The sequence below is a fragment of the Carassius carassius genome, chromosome 24, assembly GCF_963082965.1.
Source record: "Carassius carassius chromosome 24, fCarCar2.1, whole genome shotgun sequence".
Taxonomy (NCBI): Eukaryota; Metazoa; Chordata; class Actinopteri; order Cypriniformes; family Cyprinidae; genus Carassius; species Carassius carassius.
This window is the reverse complement of record NC_081778.1, coordinates 12,107,604-12,130,064: the sequence shown is the minus strand read 5'-3', so window position 1 is coordinate 12,130,064 and position 22,461 is coordinate 12,107,604. Positions and strand designations below refer to the sequence as shown.

The window sequence follows — 22,461 nt, the reverse complement described above, 5'->3', positions numbered from 1 at the left end:
CACACTTAGAAATCGCTGTTCTTTAATAAAGTTTGTCCTAACCGTAATTACGATGGTTACCAAACAGATATGATAAGATTTTAAAGTTAGGAGCTTTCTGTAATATGCCCCGTTCCAGATATATACCACATTAGTATTACTATTATTTTTCTTAGTCTTATTTATTTAAATGTTCTTTCTGTTGTTAATGTCATATATGTATATATGTTCTTTGGTTCCACACACTTGGCGAATATATAAGAAAGCGGCGACGTCACGGAAAAGGTGCTCTTAAAACTGATGTAGCCCCGCCTCTCCGAGTGACGTAGGTGGTAATTCCCCCGCTGATTGGTAAAGGCCACTTTCAGTTGCGTCTGTGAGCCGCTCTCGGAGCCCACGCGCCCAACAGCTCCGTGTGTTCTCGCAGTGCGCGCGAGGACAGCGCATCTTCAGGACTCGTGCTTGTCTCAGCACTGATTTCTTCATTTAAGCGTTGTATTTCTTCATGTCGAATAATAGCAGTTTGTTTCAGTATTTATTTGTATCCAGTTTTATTGTTTGGAAGTCTGTTACGTTAATACCTAACAAACTTTACGAGAGAAGACAGTCTCGTGAAACTCTTCTGTTTGTTATTATTTTTTGATTGAGACGGTGTGCTGATGACAAGATGCCGCGCGGATACATCTCGTAGTTGTGAAGTTCGCAGCTTCCTTATCCTCCGGAAGTGGCGGTCAGTCTGGTGTACCACTAGTAACTTTTCTTTAAAAGGTAAGTTAAAAACTTCCTCGCTTATGCGTAACTGTTGTTGATAACGGTGTCCTTGTTGTTGTTTATTCTTGTTTTTTTTCCACAGTTTTATTAGTCGGCATGCCGTGCAATCCGGGAACATGCCCGTGCATGAGTGCAAGTAACGCCAAGTCGAGACAGTGCAGCTATAATTTCAGAGCTATAATTTCTTCTGCGTTTAGGAAACTATTTGATCCCTGGCGTAGACGACAGGAATTCATGTAGTTATAACAAAAAAATCCCATTTGATAAGGTTAAAGTCTTCCAGTTGTGTTTTAGTTGCGTAATTTGAGTGTTGTCTCGGCTGTCATTTATAAACAAAATTCATGCAATATAATTTAAGGTATTTACTTAAATGCACAAGACGTCTTTATTGTGTAGGCCTGTCAAAGTTATTCTGTCATTTAAATGTTAGATCTTAGTGCGCAAGTGTCAGTGTCAGTCGTTCTGTACTGATGACTTCATCTCTTTAGATGCAAATAGCTCATTAAAGTTGTAGTAGGAAATTTGGTGCTTGCACTTCAACATGTATTAAATGACAAGGACTCTAGTGTACAACTTATATAAGCTTGTCTAACTGCCTCAGTAAAATGGCATATTACTGAGAAGTGAAGATGATGAGGGTGATGATGGTTTGATTAGAAAATTGAATGTGAAAGTATGTGTTTAAGAGGTCTGAGTGTGTGAACTCCTGGGTGTTTGACTCTGAATAGCGTCTGAATGTGATAAGAAGCACTGTATCCATTAGAAATGCACTCTTTTGTCATTTCCCAGTCACCATGGTAACAGATTGTGAAATGTTTTTTTCTATGCATGTACTAGTCCCAACCAGAACTGTGTGCCAGTGAAGTAATTTTTTATTCGTGCTACCACATGATTTAAAGAGATAGTAAGCTGCCTCAATGGCCAATTTGTGATTTTTTTTCACAGCAAGATAAATTGGGGGTTGACTGACTTTTATCTCCATTTACAGCCATTGAGAGTAGAAGCTATGAGGGGGGTGCTCTCTCTTTCTCAATCTTTATCTATCACTGTCTATAAACAGTACTCCAATATACTGTATTGCAGTTTTGTAAACGCAACACAACAACTGCAGAAGACAGAGGATTTCTGCAGAGATTTCTAAAACAAATACTTCACACTGTATCCATAGAGAAATTAATTGCAAAATGAAATCTCAATATTTTATTAGCGTAAATGACCCAAATGAGTCCCAGTGATAGTGTTTGTAAATTTCTTCATCTTGTGTCAGTGTTTGGAAACATGATTGGATAGAACAGGGTGTCAAATTGCCCTGTGTGTAGCTTGAACTCCAGTTGAATATTGCAGCGATGTGTGAAAAGGCTTGTTTCTGTCAGCCTGGACTGAAAATGGATCTGACAGGCTGCAGATGTCTTCAATAACATCTCATATTATGAATGACAGGAATTAATCTTGTCTTATGATCAGTGCCATCATGTCATGACTCATGAGAAATAAAGCTCTAACCTGCAACCTAATGTTATTTAGTACAATAAATTGATTTTAAAAGTTTATTTGTTTTACATCGGCTGATCAGTATCACACAGTGCATAGGTGCATACTGATAAAGAAAATAATAAAATAAAATAAAAATAATTCAGACAGCCTTAAGTTTAACAATATGGAAATAAGTCAAACAATATATTGCCACTTTTTGTAATAGATCTGTATGCATCTACCTGGATAATGTCTTACATGACTTATCTAAGGACTTTGATGCATTTGCAATTCATTATTATTTAAATGTGTTTCTAGCATGGTTATAATGCTAATGTAAATCAGCTATTTTGATTCTTACACAAATTTAGCCCATAAGTGTGGGTTAAACAGACCAATTTTTTAAATACTTTATTTATATTTAACATATTATGTATCCAAATCTCTTTGGTGATTTAGAGTTGGCTAATCTAAATGCATAAAAATATGTTTAAAACACATTTCCTTCTTCCAGCTCATGCATCTTTTTCATGTTGCATTTGGCCAGTTTACTGGACATTCATTGTATGGGTAATAATGCAAGCCCATGTCCCTTTTCATGGTTATAATTCAAAATAAATAAAGATTACATTTATACATTTTAGATTTAGGCAGTCTTCTCATATAGCTGCAAGTTACAGAGTTCTTCCTCAGTTGCAAGGGGATGAGATAGTCCTCTATATGTGTCCACTGCCCTTTCTCATAAAAATAACCTGAAGGAAAGTTCCATATCATCCATTCTGACTTCTATTTCTGTGCTAGGTATGTCCCAGTCTGGACAAACCTAAAGGATGCATTAGAGGCTGTAATTTCCTTTTCCATCAATATTGGATTATGGTGCCATTACAGTGCACTCTCCGTTTCTTCAGCCTTTTGTGTACTTTCTACAGCTTCTCTGCTTCCCACTGTGCAGTCCAGCTCTCAGGGCAGTGGCTGTGAGTGTGAAAAACACTGCTAGATATACCATATATAGTGTGGAAACATGACTTGGCCAAAGTGCTCAGGAAGTATTTGAAGGTTTAAGTTCTATGAAGACAACCACATAGATGTTTATTGGCTTTTTGGTTTCACCTGTCACCTATTGCGACTGCAGGTAATATATTTCCCATAGCTGTGTCCTTTAACAAGAAAACACGAATCTTTATTTTCCCTTCAGGACAGCAGCCTGAGCTCAGGTCCGCTTTAGGAAACCACACATGCTGTTGCCATAGTCACAGTGTGAGGTGAAATAAGAGTTTGAGTTTGATATGAGACATCAGGAGGCTGGTAGTGTTGTGAATGTGTGATTCTTTCATTCTTAACTCATGGGAACTTCTCTACGATCTCAGATGAGTTTAGGAAATGTATTGTGAATGGAGTGTGAGTTTGTATAGGGCTTTGAGAGCAGATGCTGTGGTTGCTTAAGCGCAGAGGCAGGTGTTGCCTCAGTATGCCTTCCTCATCTATAAAAGATGTGATTTCTTAACCTAAACAGATGGGTGAGGTTACAGCTTGATAGACACCATTCTGTCTTAGACTCGTCTGGTTTTCACTATTTTCATATGTTGCTTATTTAAAGTTATTTGTGTTTGCATGCTGCATTCACCTCAGTTGAGGCAAAATCTGATATCTTTAACATTGTGTTTAAGCCTTGACCTAATGACACATTGTCTCATCATTTCAGTTCAGACAGTCTGTGTTGTAGACAGCCAATGTCAATTGCTCAGCTCAACTTTCCTTTGGCATCATTTAATTGTTGTCTTTTTGCTGTATGAAGAGGACAATTTCCACAATGAAATCTTCTTCCTTTACAAAAACACATAAAAATAGCATTTAAATGTTTAATTTAATTTTATTTATTTTACTCTTGCAAGAATTTCAGATTTTGACTTCAAAATAGTTGTTAATGACCCATTAGGTTTGTTCTCACATGACACTCAAGCACGTTTGAGCTGCCTCAAGAACCTCAGCTGTCAAGCATATGGCTGACCTCTGTATTTGATATTTTGTATGTGTTGATCAGTGTTTGCAAGTAAATAAAAGCCTGAATTAAATTTGTTCACCATACAAAGCTTTTGTACTGAATCTTTTCAGAAACAGCTTGATTCATATAGATTACTTTTACAATGTCTTTATGAACTTTTTGAAGTGGCAGCATTTTGTTGGAAGGGACTTTCAGTGGAGGGACACAAATCTCTCAGGTTGCATTAAAATATCTTCATTTGTGTTCTGAAGATGAATTAAACTTTCATGGGTTTGGAATAATGTGAGGGTAAGTAAATAATAACAGTATTTTCATTTTTGGGTGAACTATCCCAAAGAGGAACCAGGAAACAGGCTATGAGCAGGACATGATGCAAGTTCATGCAACCAAAGTTGACATTATTGCATTCTCTCACCTTTAAAGTTTCACAAAGGGAGTTCAGCTCATTTGAATAATGCTTTCTCCATTGTCTTTTAAATTCAAAACATTTTAAATAATGTAGTCGTGATTGATCTCTCAGTCATGGCAATCCAGTACAAAAATTCTTCACATATTTTACAATCCTGTAAAAATTTTGCAGTATTCATGCTGTGTTACCAAAACACCACCATATTCTGACATTCTTACGTGAAACTTTACAGATAAAGAATTGTATAGTACTTTTGAGAGTATGAACTTCCAGTCATATCGGTAGCCTAAAAAACAGTTTTACATGGAGTGGCCATGGGTTGCCTCATGGAGACATGGTGGCCCCAGGTTGAGATCACATAACCTGCTAAATATTTACTTCATCTCAACAACTCTGCATTATTGAACACATTCATTCACAGAACAAATTATTTATCACTTCAAATTCACACGTCTGTGAATTTAGCTTTTGTGTCATGCTGCATATTCGTTTTTTTTAACCCAAGCTCATTTGAGACTATTAAAAAAAAAACTGTCAGTCAAAGAGAGGGCAAGTGTTTCTTACTGGACAGATTTTCTGGTCTAATAAATCTTGTGAATAGAATGCATAAAAGGTCAGAAAATCAAAAGACTTGAGCCAGTTTGCAGAGACAGGTGAGTTGTCAAGCTCAGAGGTCATCACTAATTGGCTTCTCAGCCTTATAAATAAATATTAAAGATAACAAAAAGCTTCAGCATGCTCCTCCCACTCTTTTCCACTGTGTTGTCAAATTTAAAAAAAAATATTTGCCTTGAAAGGGATCAAAGCACATCTGCATCCCAGCAGCCTGTGGAATGAGGCCTCTGGTGGCGAGATAAGGGCTAGGGTCCCTTTGTGATCAGAGAAGCCTCATTGAACACATCCTGCTGAAGATATGAGGCTATTCTTCTGCACAAGACTGCAGTCTAAAGTGGTGCTTCATTCAATTTGAGCTGCAATCGGGTGGTTTCAAAAGGACGCTGATTGAAAAGATGTATTGCTTTTGCCTTCTGCTTCATGGAGCTTCCCTGGATCCACTGGACTTTGTAAGGGAGGTGGACATTTTTCCAGAGGACCACTGAAACATGAGACCTTGTTTTCCAGCATTTTTCCATATCAGCAACAAAGTGGAAACCTTTCATTAGTGTTCGCACTACATGCACTTTATTTGTGCGAAAGAATCAGACACCAGCCCTGCTAAACAAAGACGCCTGCACAGAAAATAAATAGCTAAAGTTTGGCTCACTGTCATTGCTTTGCTCGTGAGGAAATGTGTTATCACAATGTGATAATTAGCCGTCCTACATCACATAAATTAGTTGAACTTTTGGTGTCCAGATTCACTTTTCTTGCATTTTCTCAATGAATATTATCTAAAAGGTAGAATATTAGAAATATTATCTAAAAGAAGAAGTGCAGCTTTGCTGATGATTTATAATTGGAGAATCAGTGGCTATTAAAATCAGAGCTGTTCTTAACAACCACGAATCCCTGTTTATTTTAAAGGCTTCCACTACAGCTGCACCAATTTCTGCCATTTTTCGGACAAGCAGCTAGTAAAAGCCTGTAAAAGTCACACCACAAGTTGAACCAGAAATGTTTTAAGTGCCATGCACGGTCTTTGGAAAGTCAGCCTAAATTGAAACAAAATAAAATAAAATCACTTTGTGTACAGACAAAGCAGAAACTGTTTTTGAAGAATGTTTCAACTGATTTTGTCCATACAGTAAGAACAAGTTGACTTATGCTGTACAGACAAAACAACATTTGTCTTTTCAATATTTTTAATCACATCTGAGTAAAAAAGAAAAGAAAAGAGCTTTGGGACTTGGTTCAGACTATTGGTTGGAAGCAGATTGTAAGAAAGTGGTGGGGTTTAAGTGGACTGAATTATTGGAGTCCAGAAAAGTCCAGAATAAATTAATGGAGAAGTATCATTAAAGATTGAGTTACGACATTTTAATTAAATATTACAAAATGTACAAAAATAAAACATATGCATGAATGAAACATTCACGGTAAGATTAACAACCTGCTATTTAGAAGATACTGACTTCATTAGGCTACATGTTTCTGCTGTTTTAAAGCAATATATCATTTAATAAAATTGAATCCAACCAAACTGGATTTAAACTTGTATTGTTACAATTTCAGTTTTTATTTTGATTTAATTTACATTTTGGAGAAAATATTTTTGTCCTGTTGCTCCAATGATACTCAAGTCAAACAAAAAAGGCACTTTGTTTGTATTGAAATTTATGAAAAACAATTAGAAAATTTTGCTACAGCAAGGCTGTTAATAAAAAAAATTCTGTTTCATCTCATCAGTCTTTTGAGGCAGTTGTCTACTGTATCGATTTAATATCACGACTGAAGTACAAGACCTTCGTATTGTACTGAAGCCAAAATGCTGGTATCGATCTAACCTTTAACATGCAGTGATTATTCAGAGATTTTGTCTTAAAAATAGTTTGAGTACAAGTATAAAGTCAAGGTTGTGCAGTCTGCTGATGCCATTTTATTTGCCGTTTTATCTACTGCAAGGCAGTAGTTTTACTGGGTCAGGCCCTCACTCAGTCTCAGAGCTGACACAAGAAAGTCTTCTGTGTGACCAGAGTTTTCCTGCTGGGACTGAACTGCCCTGTTTGGTTTCTTGCCAGAAGAAAGATTTCTACTGCTCTTACACAGTCCTGCTCTCACTGAATCTCATGGGACATCTCTAAAATATTCTCTTCTTTAAGATATGCATGATTTGCAGTAGTCATTCACACTGTCTCTTCAGAGACCTGACCATATAGATCAAAGCAGTTGATAAGAAATCTTGAGCAAACATCCTTTTGCTGTCTGTCGAAGAAGATGGTTTTCCCCGACCCTGATATTGCTGTCTTTCCCCTCAGCTCTAATGAGTCAGTGTTTGGCATGATCACGTCAGATGAAGAAAGGCAGGGCTTGTGGTTTTCAAACGGTCTGAAATCATGTTGAGAGATTTAGGAAGGGAGGGGATGTAGAGTGGATGGGGGTCGGAAGTGGTGAAGGCACAGGAAGCAGTGCTTGTGCATTCAGAAAACATTCAATCGGAAAAGTCTCTCACAATGCTTCATGGACTGTATTAACTTTTCCATCTCACCTTAAGTGATATCACATTTTCCTCTCTACCATCTTGTCTGAAATCACTGGATAACCCTAGGGATTTTTACCAAAATGTAGCATCTGCCATGTACACTTGCACGCCGCCTGAAAAATTTGGAGTTATCTTCACAGTTCACTAAAGAGCTTTTTCTCAATATTCTACATTAGCACAGAACGCCAAGACTAATGGCAGTACATTTGTAAATGTGAGCGCGCTCTGTTTGGCTGGCACTGTCTCTTGGAGGCTGAAGCACCAGAGTTTGGCAGGTGCTCAGATGGAGCTCTACAGCATCTCATGAGGAAAACAGCACATTTGTGCAGTCTCATGCTGGAGGGAGAAATCAGCCTCGAATACACCTCAGTGTCACACTTTCAGTATAGACAGCTTTGTTGATTACAATGGCTGCAGTTTCAACATGTCATGGTGCTCCGTTCATGTCCAATGTAAAGTGTAAATGCAGTTTACTTAGCAACATACAATTTGGTGCATTAATATCTAGATGGTTTTCTATCAAAAGGTTGATGATGTTCTTTTTTTTTCATTAGGTACATTATGCTCATTATCTAGTTTTTTTTTTTATAGGGCTGTGCAGTATTGCAATATTTTACTCATGGCATTGTCTAGATACAGATCTTCAGGACTGTACAGCGATTTTGTTTTTATTATAATTTTTTTGTGTGTGCATTCAGGCACTCTGAGACTTAGAGCCACTTCCATGCCTCTGAATATGTTGTGTTTGTCATATTTCATGCCACTTTCATAATCCATTTATGATATTGTGATAATTCATGATGTTTCAATTAGCATTTTTTTTAAGCCAGTACAGTCAAGGCTTCACGAAAAATGTAAAAGGTAACTTTTTTTAAATAAATGTTATTAGTTATCTTGTCTTCTAACTTAAATGTAAATTTTGTAAAAATGTGTTGTTAAATTTGCACTTTTATTAAATATAACCATTTAAAAAAATCAAGATCTATTATGATCTGCACGGTCTTTTTTGTGAGCCATTGTGATGGTGGGGTGAAGGAAAGTCAGGAAACAGATGCGAGTTAACAGTTTTAATTAAGTGAGATGAACAATAAGACACAAAGGAACAATGAGGTGAGTAGTCCGGATGATGACGGTGAGTAGGCAGCAGGAGAGGATGGCACAGGAACTGCAGGGAATAGAGCCGAAGGTAAGTGTCCGTGGCTGAGTGGATGTGCGGAGAGTGGATGAGGTTCTGGGGAAAAACACAGACATCCAACGCAGACAACACTAGAGCCAACAAACAGGGTAACCGACATTAAACAACGATCTCACAAACACAAGACGTGAGACAAGCCAATATATAGTGGATGAGTAATGAGTGACAGCAGTTGCTGATGACAATTAACGGAGACGCCCACAAGCTAATCAGTGCAGACGCGAAACACACAGATTTCACCACAAAGTGCAAACACCCCGAGATCACGGTTTGCCAACCGTGACAGTACCCCCCCTCTCTAAGAACTCCTCTTGGAGTTCCCAGAAGGGCCTACCTGCTGATTGTAGTCATCAATAAGGGAGTGATCCAATATGTCCCTAGCAGGTACCCAACTCCTCTCCTCCGAACCGTAACCTTCCTAGTCCACCAGATACTGGAATCCTCGTCCCCTCCGTCTTGAGTCCAGAATACGATTTACTGAATAGGTCGGTTCCCCATCTACGAGACGCGGCGGCGGGGGAACCGGGGTAGGCGGATTAATACGTGCATAAAACACGGGTTTAATTTTGGACACATGAACTCCTCTTGTACGCAGGAGGTAGTTTAAGGCGGACTGTCACCGGACTAATGATCTTGGTGATAGTGAACGGGCCGATGAATTTGGGAGCTAATTTATTAGAAACGGAACGCAAAGGCCACACCTTTTGACCCACGACGTAAATGGGAGGCTTTGACCGGTGGCTATCGGCCTTGGCCTTAGTGCGCTCCCTCATCCGGAGCAGAGTCTCGCGGGCTCTGGTCCAGGTGCGGTGGCACCTCTGGACAAATTCGTGAGCGGAGGGGACCGCGACTTCAGATTCCAGACTGGGAAAGACTGGTGGCTGGTACCCTACACTACACTGAAACGGAGAGAGGCCCGTGGCTGACACTGGCAACGAATTGTGGGCGTACTCCACCATAGAGAGTTGTTGACTCCAGGAAGAAGGATTCTTGGAGACCAAACATCGAAACGTCCTCTCTAAATCTTGGTTGGCTCGCTCAAGCTAACTGACGCTCCTAACAATTTGCAAAACTCTTTCCAAAATTTGGATATAAACTGAGATCCCCTGTCCGAAACCACGTCTACCGGGAGGCCATGAAGCCGAAAGACGTGATCTAGGACAGTGACCGCTGTCTCCTTGGCTGTAGGTAATTTGGGCAAGGGAGTGAAATGTGCCGCCTTCGAGAACCGGTCCACTACGGTCAAAACGACCGTCATGCCATTAGAGGGCGGGAGGGCGGTAACAAAATCTAGAGCGATGTGGGACCAGGGTCTCGAAGGGACAGACAGCGGTTGAAGAAGCCCATCAGGAGGTCGGTTAGATGACTTACCACTGGCACAAACTGAGCAAGCCAAAACAAAATCGTGGACGTCACGAGCCATACGTGGCCACCAGAATCATTGTCTAACTAACCCATTAGTTCTACTTATCCCTGGGTGACAAGCTACATTAGAACAATGACCTCACTGGAAAACTTCGGACCTTGACTCCTCCGGCACAAATAAACGGTTCGGTGGACAACCGGACGGAGGCGTTACCCCTTGTAAGGCCGTCTTGACCTTCGACTCGACCTCCCATACGAGTGCTGAGACCACTAATTTCTCAGGTAAAATACACTCGGGAGTCTCCGGACGGCGGGGGGATCAAAAAGACGTGATAAAGAGTCGGGTTTGACATTCTTGGAACCCGGGCGGTACGATAAGGTAAACTCAAAACGACCGAAAAAAAGTGCCCACCGAGCCTGCCTGGAATTGAGTCTTTTGGCAGTTCTAATGTACTCTAAATTTTTATGATCGGTCCAAACAATAAAAGGAACCCCTGAACCTTCCAACCAGTGACGCCATTCCTCCAATGCCAATTTGACGGGCCAACAACTCTCTATTGCCAATGTCATAATTGCGTTCGGCAGGAGATAGTCAATGAGAGAAAAACGCGCAAGGATGTACCTTATCGTTCGAAGCAGCATCTGACGCGTCGACCTCCACCACGAACTGCCATGTGGGATCAGGGGCCACAAGGAAGAGAGCCGAAACGAAGCGGTTCTTGAGGTTAGCGAACGCAGCCTCAGCTGCGTCCGACCACCTGAACGGAGTACTGGGAGAGGTCAAGGCTGTCAGAGGTGAGGCTAGTTGGCTGAAATTACGTATGAAACGTCGATAGAAATTGGCGAACCCCAGAAACCGCTGTAGGGCCTTACGGGAGTCTGGAGATGGCCAATCTATCACAGCCTTAACCTTGTCAGGGTCCATACGTATTCCCTCGGACGAGACGATATACCCTAGGAAAGGAACAGACTGTGCATGGAATACGCATTTCTCCGCCTTGACAAAAAGCCCATTCTCAAGTAACCTATGGAGCACTCGTCTGACGTGTTGAACGTGTTCCTGGAGAGATGAAGAAAAAATCAGTATGTCATCCAGGTAAACATATATAAACTGATCTACCATATCTCTCAACATGTCATTCACGAGTGCTTGGAAAATCCCAGGCGAGTTGGAGAGCCCGAACGGCATCACAAAGTATTCAAAGTGCCCTTTAGGGGTATTAAAAGCGGTTTTCCATTCATCCCCCTTCCTGATGCGGACCAAATGATAAGCATTACGTAAATCCAGTTTTGTGAATATGGATGCTCCCTGCAACCTCTCGAAAGCTGAAGACATGAGTGGTAACGGATAGGTATTCTTTATCGTGATTTTGTTCAGCTCTCGGTAATCAATGCAAGGTCGCAGAGAACCATCCTTCTTACCCACAAAAAAGAACCCCACCCCCGCTGGAGAAGAGGCTAAGGAATCAGAAATGTATTTCTCCATGGCCTCCATCTCAGGAATAGACAGAGAGTATAACTTGCCCTTAGGCGGTGACTTACCTGACACTAAGTCTATAGCACAGTCGTAGGGACGATGCGGAGGGAGAGAAGCAGCACGGGACTTACTGAACACTTCCTTCAGGTCCAGATACTCAACGGGCATGTTTGGCAAAACCATGTTCTCCTTCTGAAAGACAGAAACAGGGACAACAGGACAAGCAGAAACCAGACAAGACTCATGACATCTTTCACTCCACAATGTGAGAGTGTTAGAACCCCATTCCATTCGTGGATTATGCTTGGTTAACCAGGGGTGACCTAAAACAATGGGAGCAACAGGGGAGTCCATGAGGAAAAAGGATATGGTTTTGTGATGGTTTCCAGACGTGAGCAGTGTGATGGGTTCTGTATGGTGTGTGACGTGAGGCAGTTCCTGACCGTTGAGTGCGGTGACATGGACGGGGAGAGACACAGAAAGGACAGGAATGTTCAAGTGGTGTGCAAGTGAAGAATCAATATAGTTACCTTCGGCTCCGGAGTCCAGAAGGGCGTGACATTCGTGATATTGATTCCTCCACCGCAGTTTCACCGGAAGGAGGGTCGATGATGTAGATGAGGACTTCTCAGCAGAGATCCCACCCGATAGTAGCCTCAAATTTACTATCGGGCTGACTCTTTTACCGGGCATGAGTAGGTGTTATGAGCAGAGCCTCCACAGTACAAACACAGTCCTTGGGACCTCCGCCGTTCCCTCTCCCTCCGGGACAGCCGAGCTCTACCCACCTGCATGGGCTCGTGGTCGTCGACGGAACCAACCGTGTTCTCTCGACTCAAGCGCCCCCTAGCAGGAGAGATGGTGGGGCGAGAAGGACTGGGTTGGCGACCCAGGCGATTAATCCGTGCGACGACCCGTAGAGCCAACTCTTATGAGTCCGTTGAGAGTGGGGGGCAGTTCGAGGAGGTAGATCTCTTTCTGAACACGGTCGGATAACCCATGCAGGAATCGATCCCACTGCGCCGCCTCGTTCCACTGGCACGCGGCCGCCAGGGTGCGGAACTCGATGGAATAATCGGTCACTGAGGAAGAGCCTTGACAGAGTTCCGAGAGTTGATCAGCGGCTTCCCTGCTGGTCGCGGTACGGTCGAATACTCTCCTCATTTCTTCACGGATGTTGGTTCTCCCACACCGCCGTCCCCCATAAGGCAGCCTTGCCGGACAACAACGTAAGTGTGAATGCCACCTTAGAATGCTCTGTGGCGAAGGTGCGGGGCTGTAGGACGAAATGCATTGAACACTTAGTTAAGAAAGTTCTGCAAAACGCTGGCTCACCCGAATAATTCTCCGGCGCCGGAAGTCGCGGCTCTGGCCGGAAGTGGTCCTGGGGAATCTCCCGGGGGACGGACGGTGCAGGCGGTGCGATGGGCGCAGTGGGAGATGTTAGTTGTCGGATCTGCTGGGTGAGCTCGGACACCTGTGCCACCAGCGCTTGGACAGCGCGTCCGGTGTTCGAGATGCTCTCCTGCTGCTGATCCATTTGTTTGACGCTGTGGTGCATGAAGTCCGTGAGGGTATTGGTGCTCGCTGCTTCCATGATGGTGAGATCGTTCTGTGACGGTGGGGTGAAGGAAAGTCAGGAAACAGATGTGAGTTAACAGTTTTAATGAAGTGAGATGAACAATAAGACACAAAGGAACAATGAGGCTGAGAAGACGATACTCCGTGGTGGTGGTGAGGCGGTGAGGAATCCGGATGATGGCGGAGAGAAGGTGAGTAGTCCGGATGATGACGGTGAGTAGGCAGCAGGAGAGGATGGCACAGGAGCTGCGGGGAATAGAGCCGAAGGTAAGTGTCCGTGGCTGAGTGGATGAGGTTCTGGGGAAAAACACAGACATCCAACGCAGACAACACTAGAGCCAACAAACAGGGTAACCGACATTAAACAACGATCTCACAAACACAAGACGTGAGACAAGCCAATATATAGTGGATGAGTAATGAGTGACAGCAGTTGCTGATGACAATTAACAGAGACGCCCACAAGCTAATTAGTGCAGATGCGAAACACACAGATTTCACCACAAAGTGCAAACACCCCGAGATCACGGTTTACCAACCGTGACAGCCATTTGCACATTAGTGTAAATAGAATTTATTGCTATCTGCAATAGTGTAAATAGTGTAAAAAGCTGCTGCCGTTGTTTTTAATTGTTACATAATATGAAACTGGATGCCAGACTTGCCATCCATTGGTTAGGAATAATCATTTGGTTTGGCTTTGTTTAGTCTGCGTCCATCAAGTTCCAAATAACCTTTTGGAAAACATTTACAGTAATTCACCGGATTATTAGAAATATGAATTGTGACATGGTTATGCAATAGCATTGATCTAAAACATGGTTGAATTTAAAGAAAAAGAACTATATCATGATACAGTAAATACCATTATATTGACATACATTTTTTTTTTACCATAAAATAATATTTTTAAACAACCACATTAAATTTGAGTAGTCCTGATTTAGCCCTTTAGTTTATGCATGGCTGAAACACCACACAGCAATGTTTGCTCTTCTTGAAGTGTTTGTAAATCAACTGGTGTATCTGAAATAGGAAAGGTTAATGTTCTGCTCAAGGAGACAGATGGAACATACACCAACACTGATTTTCAGTAGAGCTGCCTGAGAGACATGCTGACTAATTTATTATAATGATAAATTAGCCAGAAGTGCTCCAGCTCTAGCTGAGGACGTGCTTGTGCTTAAATAGTGGTTTATAATGCATTGTTAGAAGATATTGTATAAAACTTTTTAAACAATGTAACTTTTATAAGAATTAATAGCAAATGACAAGGAAATTCTGAAACTAGCAGCAAAAATTGGTCTCTTTTACATTTTACTCTTATGCAGCGTCATTTACAAATTCAATTACCAGCATAATTTGAGTGAAATATTACAACAATTCAGAATGTCTATATGACAGCAGGACTCGAGCTGCATAAACTTAACTGCATTTTTTGTGTAAAATCATGTTTTCCAGCATGTCTTGAATTGATCCACTAAGAATTAAATGCTTTAACAGAATAACATCTGAACTTTTTTACAAATTACTTCACATGTTCAGTGTCACATTTGATTATTTGCTTAGATTATATGAGAGTATTAAATATTTCTAATTCTTTTATTCAGTATAATATTTAAAATGTTTCAAAATCTTAAAACAGGGTTCCCACGGGTCCTTGAAATCCTTGAAATTCTCTGAATCTGAATTTTTTTTTTCAAGGCCCTGGAAGGTTTTTGAAAATAAACATATATTGATGTAGGTCCTTGAAACAGCTTGAATTTATTTTGTGCGAGAAGTTTTCTGGAAAAAAATATATTATTCCCTCTGGTACGCTAATGTGTTATTTCGTTATATATTCGTGGCATATACATAGAAGCTTGCTTGATTCACATAAATTACGCGCATTTACTCGTTCCGTTAAGTGTTTAGCATGTGAGGTACTTTGTGTGGCCGAGATTTCTGAATCGCCCAAAATGACGAGAATTCCGCTTTTGCTTTCTACAGTCGCCAGTGCGTTTTTTGTATTAGAGCGCTGCAAGGGACTGTTTTCTTAATCCCGCTCCCACTGAATTTCTGACCATTATTAAGCGCTCCCGTGATTTTTTGTGTCCAGTACCGCCCGCTCCCTGCAAACATTCTAATATTGCATAATTTTCGTGCATTTTCGCGAGAGCAATTATCAATACCCAGAGTAATAAATCTCTTCTGAATCAGACATCTTTCTCTACTCACCCAGTGATCAGTCAAATCTGACTCCTGCAGCTCGTGTTGAATGCAGGGTTGCCAAGTCCTCAATTTTTTTCTCCTATACTACGTTTAAACTGTTGTAAAGGAGGGCCACTGGTAGGAAGCTTTTTAGCTGTGCTTATGATCAATATGCATAACAGTGATTTTAAAATATGTATTTTGTGTATGGAAAATCGTATGGTCATTGCACTACTTTGGGCACTACTTTAACCTTCAACAAACCACACCCCAGCCCCCACCTTGCCCACACCCACAGCTTAAAACTTTAACAATGTATCTTACAAGATAACACTAACGATAACGATAACGATGTAACCTTGCTCTCATTTGAAATGTGTCCACACATTAAGTCCTTGAATTTGAGGGTACTGGACCTTGAAAGTCCTTGAAAGGTCCTTGAATTTGAAGCTTATCAAGGAGTGGGAGCCCTGTTAAAACATTCTGTTCATTTCCTGATTTAAATTACATTTTGAATTCCAGATTCTCAGACTTTTAAACCACATTGTATTGAACAAGCAACTTGAGTGTTAATTTGTAAAGAATGCTAACTCATTCTGTTCTAATGACAGATAGTTTTACCTTGTTCTTACCTTCAAAATAAAAAATAAACCAAACACAAAAGCAAGAGACTTTTTGTCTATTGTAAAGATTTGCATTCCTCCTGCATATTTGAATTCAAATGTAAATGCAGACAGAATAGCAGAGTGAAGTTTGTTATGGTCCAGATCTCTCAGCTGAATTGTCTGTGTTTGACAGTAACCTGGAGCAGATGTCTTAAGAAAAGAGTGAAAGTTAATGAAGGCAGATGTCCAGCTGAGATAAAACATCCTCTAAGAAACTTGCTGAGAAAATGCTGAATGTTTTGAATAACTTTAATTCTGTGGACAGGGGGCATTTGGTGAAAAATAGTTCAGCCAAAAAGAAGTCAATAAGCACAGAACATCCATGGTGGTATTGTATTGTTTTTATTTTTAACTGCAAAGATGAAAATCCCAACAAGATGTACAGTATGTTGGGATTTTCATCTTAGTGGATAAAAAAAAACATTGAACCAATGACTTGGGTGTTTTAGTTCATTTAACTACTTAAGTTCTTTGGTTTGATTAGGGCATTTTACACTTATACCATGGAGATTTAACTTTTCCACTTCTGCAGAATGTTTTAATCCATATAGATTATCTAATTTCATGTCTTTATCTATTTACTGTTGTCACGGTACCAAAATTTCAGTGTTCGGTACCGATACCAGTGAAAATCCACGGTTCTCGGTACCAATTTCGGTACCAAAGCAAAACACAAAAATATGCTAATTAAAAAAACACACACTTTTTATCACTAAAAATAAAACCATTGCCATTCTTTATACTTATTTACAATTGTGTTTACATTTTTTTTTACATGTAATATAATTATGAAAAACAGTAAACAAGTTTCACGCAAATTTAATTTGTCTTTTAATTAATGAAATTTAAAAATTTTATTTTTTGGTAAATAAAGGGGATTTGCTATTCAAATTAAAACATGGAAGAAATATTGTGTGATTTATTTAAAAAATAAAGTTTTATAAATTTTTTCAACAGTAGTAGCAGTATCAAATACATTCTACTAAATAATAGTAATATTTCTAGCACAATGCCTTTATGTAAAAATGAACTTTTATTTTGACACTGGTTTTACTCAAATGAAACGGTAAAATGCTTGTGAAGTGACTCAGAACAGTTCTGGTGATGTACTTATGTCCTCATTGAGACCGCAGATGCTGAAATTACTGCAAGCATCACACTCAGTCTATGTAGTTAACAAACCATTCATTCATTCACACAGAGATGCGCAGAACATGCAGTATTCATATTTCAACCAACTTTTGCAGCTTAACATTTACAGATACTGGTCCATATGGAGATTTGATTTGATTGATTAATACTAACTTGGACAAATTCCGTGACTGTCCATATTAAAATGTAAGTTTAATTTTCATGACTGGTTTTTGAGATTCCGTCCGCGTTTTCTGCTTCGCGGAAATCATAGCACTGTCAAGAACCAGGTTGACCGGGTACTCGGTACCACCGGAACTTAAAGAAACCTGCTACCGTCACATTTTCATTTTTTTAGTACCGACTTGGTACCGAAGTACTGGGTCTTTTGACAACACTATACTTTGCCCATATAACGAAGGTCAGTGCAGACCTAAAAAACAACATTTTAATTGCATGACAGGGAGAAAAAAAAAAGAAAAATATCTTTCATGTTCCACAGAAGAAAGCAAGTTATTGGCTACTGGTTTGGAAGAACATGAAGGGTGACGGTATTTTAATGCTTGATAATTTTGCTATACTGAGTTCACAAGTACATTTGTGATAACGACAAGATTTCTCCCTCAGTCTGGATCTGTTGGTGTGAAGAACGCTGTTAAGTCAGAGATAAACATTACACCTATAAAGCACTTCCAAAGGAGGAGCTCCCATGTTTCTTGCACAGCAATATTGTGTGAGGCCTGAGGTCTCAATCTCTATCAGCCACTCATAGAATGCAATTCATCGCAAATCAGAGAGAAATGCATTTACCATTAAACACTTTGTTTTCGAGTCTCTTCAGGATCTGCTGCATAATTCAGGCCCAGCAGCTGATTAGACTGGGCTTGACTCTGGGCTGCTAAGCGGAGGTGGCACGGTGTGCATAAGGCTTTCTCAATGGAGAGTAAGTAGGGATTTCCTGACTTAATCTATTGGGAACACATTAAAAGACAATGAGCTGTATAGATTTGTCTTTACGGCTGTACTACCTGCAGGATTTTGTTTTTGTAGTGGGGGGTACAACCTCTTTAAGAAGTATTTTCCAACATATATATTTTTTTGTTGTTGTTGTTGTAAAAAAACAAATATTGAAATGCTTTACTAGATGTTATCATCTAGGGTTTAAAAGACAATATATTTAGTTACATTATGAATCATTCAACTGAATTTAGCTGGATAATGACATTAACTTTGCAACATCAACACTACTATTAAACTGAAATAAAACTGAACTAAATTGAGCTGAATTTGTTTCTTAAATAATGATGATAGATTTTTTGGCTTTTCCATTTCTCCTCTTTTTTCATTGGGCTTATTTTATGTTCTTTTTCTCTTGGTGTGTTCTGCTGATGTTTCTCTCTCTCGCTCAGTATCTGTTCTGTGTCTGTCGAATTTCCTATGTGTCTGTGTTCACTCACCCAGAAACCACCACTTTTATAGGGTAGCATTGTGCAGTCATACATGTTTTATCGTCTCTTAAAATAACAGACCATGTCTGATTGAAAACAAGGTCTTGTTCAAGTCATCCAGTGTAATATTACTTGACGTGTAGCACCAGAGGCCAGACTTCAAACTGACATCTATATTGTAAACTGGAACTGTAATACTACAGGGACTGGAATGTTAAAGTTTAGTTCACCAAATGTGAAAATTTGGTCAGCATTTTCTCAGCAACGTGTTGTCCTCAGTATTACTTTATTTGTTTTTAGTAATTTATATGACTTGGGTCCATATGATAACTCTGTATGCAGAAAAAGACTGAAATTTAAGCTGTTATTCTTTGCTAATATTCCCTTCTGGCAGAGCTCTCAAATATCATCACATATATCATGTGTTTAAAACATGCAAAAGATATTTGGGAGCTACTGAAAAGGGGAAGATTATTAGTGTGATCAGCTGACATGTAATGCCAAAAAGAATCCCGAACTAAAAAGTTAATAAATTATTTCAGTTTTATTGTAGAAAAATGTCATGATATAAAAGGGTAAATAAAAAATAAATACAAAAAAACAACAACAAAAACCATTATAAACCATATAATTTTGGCTGAACTTTATTATGGTTAGATGATGGAAATGTTATTTGTACTCAAATATTTCACGTAGTTTGAACTAATGCAAACTGAGTTAACTGAAATAAAATTAGATATGTCCAAATAACTTGATTCAATCAAATTGTGTTGAGTTGTTTTTTTAGACACTCTTTTCATTGACCATGGACACTTTGAGTGGTTAAGCTCAACAAGGTATACATATTTTAAACTCTTTTTGTGTTGTTTAGAACTCAGGAAATAAAACTTTAGCAACCAAAAACCTTGCTATAATCTCCAGTTAGTAATAAACCTAAAATGCAAATAATCTAGAGGTCTCCAAAGAGCACGGATTGCCATATACAGCTACATTTCTTTCTTTAAACCAGTTTCTCTTGAGGGAAATACATAAATTCAAGCTCTAACATGTCACTATCCCCTAAGGTGAATAAGTGCCTGCTTGATGTTTGCCAACACTTTGTGCAGGCAGAAGTTGTGAAGAAACCCTCACTGTAGCCATTCATCCAACAAGCTTTGTGTGTCACAACCTCCTCAGAAGTACTCAAGTTTACTAAACCATCATCTTTTTACTGCTGTAATGTGTGTATACCTCTTTAATTGAGCTCCATTGCTCCTGTAATACTGCCAGTTACTCCAGCCCATTGTAAAATCCTCCTGATTATCCTGCTTGTGTATGACAGAGGCTTGCGGGTCAATGGTAATATGTCTATACGATCACTCTGGTGCATTTACTCCAGGGCTCCGAACCGGTTCAAGGAACGAAAACGAATACGGAAACGAATGAAATTTTGACAGGAACAGAACCACAACCAGAAACGAAATCAAATTTTATAGTTCCGAACAGAATCGAAAATTTTAAACGGCTGATAACCGGTTATTAACGTTATTTTATCGTTCCATTTAATATTTGAAATTTGCTGTCAACCAATCACGAATTCCATGTGAAGCTGAAGCCAGCTAGTGAAATGTCTGCTCAGCTGAGAACTCATCATAGGCAAGTCTCAATGACAATGAACCGCCTTCAGGGCCGGATTAAGACCAAATTAGGCCTGATGACGCAGCGCAAAAGGGCCTTTTTTTCTCGGTGTTGGTGCATGTGCATTCGACACTCAAGCGCCAGCATGCTTAGCCTTTCCTGCCAACAGAGGACCGCAGCTCTCCTTTGATTATTCCCAACTTTTAAATAATGATTATAGATTTTTTGGCTTAAAAATACTTCGTCTTTAAAGTGTTGATAATTTTTTTTTTTAAGTAGCTTACATTTGGCCAAAATCTAGAGATGATGATGCTGTAGCCTATTGGCTGTGACTAAGCGTTAGATCTCTATTTTTTCCTTTTCTTTTTGAGAAAAGAAAACGCTATACTTTATTATATTATTATTATTAGGCAAATAATATTGTTTTTTAAAAATAATGTTATTAACCGGTATTTCTTCCACCTGAACCGGTTTCGGAACGGTAATAATATCAGAGGAACGCAGAACAGAAATGTTAAAATATCGATTCTGCTCGGAGAGAACCGATTGAATTTTTTTTTTTTTTCGTTTTCAAGCCCTGATTTACGCCTCTGTCTATGACTGAAACCACCTCTTACATTTGCAATAATGAAGTGTTCTGCATGTGCTTTAATTATATACCTTAAAACTTTTTGAACAAAGTAGAGCAATTATTCAAGGTGTATTTGTGTGTGGGTGTTTATATGTGTGTTTCAGAGAGTTTTGGGCTTCCTACGTTTAGTGAGACCCCTTGGCATCACCCTTTTATCTTCTGGAACATTTTAGCACTCCATCCTTCCACGGCTGCCTTGCCTGTACGGCCACTATCATTCGTTTTCCATCAGAGCCTTATGTAGTGGTTATTTTTGGCAATGTCTGTGCCATTCTCACTTTTTTAAAAGCAACATACAATACGCTGCACCCTGTGACAGAGAGATTAAATTACAGGGCCGCAGACACAGAGAGAGCTGCCAGTCATCCTATCTCATGACTTACGTCACTCCCGTGCCTTTGTGCAGTAACAGGCGAGGGGTCTCAACCTGCAGAGGTGGTTGTCTTTCTGCTGAGCTGCATCTATGCATGATCTTAAGGGAAAATTTGGGTTAAGTGGGTTTGGTGGTGTTGCAGCCCATTTTCTCGGTCACACTTGTTATCCTTATAAATATTTAATAAGAATTATTGTTATATAGGAGTTGCCACTCTCTTGTCATACAGAGTATTTATTAGGAATGCATTGGTATAGAAGGTTTGGCTGATACATATAGCTGATAATTACTTAATTACTTTTTTTATTATGTCAGTAGGATGCGTAATCAAAGCTTTATTTCAAAGCTGTGTAAGTAATAGTCTGGATTAATTAGATTAAGCAATAAATATTTTTTCTTTTTTTGCACAATTTCTGCAAAATAAATAAATAAATCTTGCTCTTGTTAAAAAAATAAATAAACATTGGGGCAATATTGTAATATTCTTTAATGTTTTTTAAAGAAGTTTCTTATGCTCATCAAGGCTGCATTTATTTACAGTAAAAAAAGTTATATTGTAAAATAATAGCACAAATTAAAATAACATATATATATATATATATATATATATATATATATATATATGTTATTAGATTAGATTAGATTAGATTAAACTTTATTGTCATTATGCAGAGTACAAGTACAGAGTTAATGAAATGCAGTTGATGAAATGCATCTAACCAGAAGTGCAAGAATATAGTGTTTTATATACATAAAAGTTCAAAGTACTTTAAGTGAAGCTATGATATACAAAATGTACAGTGGAGTTGCTATTTACAGTATTGAGCAGAGTGTATACAGAATATAAATAGGAACTCAATTGAAGGGATTAGGCCTGTTGCGATAGTCGATAAATCAATTAATCGCACGATTAAAAAAATGAGCTCGATAATATTTTCGGCCGCGATAAGTTTTTTCCATTTTTATTTAAAAATGTAACATGTCATGATGTAAGGTTAGTCTGGAGCGCAGCCTG

At 39.3% G+C, this 22,461-nt stretch overlaps 1 protein-coding gene and 1 long non-coding RNA gene across 5 annotated transcripts in view; one reads left to right on the top strand and one right to left on the bottom strand.

Moving 5' to 3' along the window:
* Window positions 1-366: 366 nt before the first annotated feature.
* Window positions 367-22,461, top strand: part of LOC132102824 (oxysterol-binding protein-related protein 3-like) — a 60,656-nt gene continuing 38,561 nt past the window's right edge. For all 4 annotated transcript variants that reach the window (XM_059507496.1, XM_059507497.1, XM_059507498.1 and 1 more), the window contains exon 1: window positions 367-747. The gene's annotated coding sequence lies outside the window, so the exon portion shown is untranslated. The remainder of the gene's footprint in view (window positions 748-22,461) is intronic.
* LOC132103587 (uncharacterized) lies at window positions 8,903-12,711 on the bottom strand. The gene is made up of 3 exons (XR_009423410.1): window positions 12,341-12,711; window positions 11,942-12,002; window positions 8,903-8,938 (listed from the first exon to the last, which is right to left on the bottom strand). It is a non-coding gene; the product is annotated as an uncharacterized LOC132103587 (long non-coding RNA).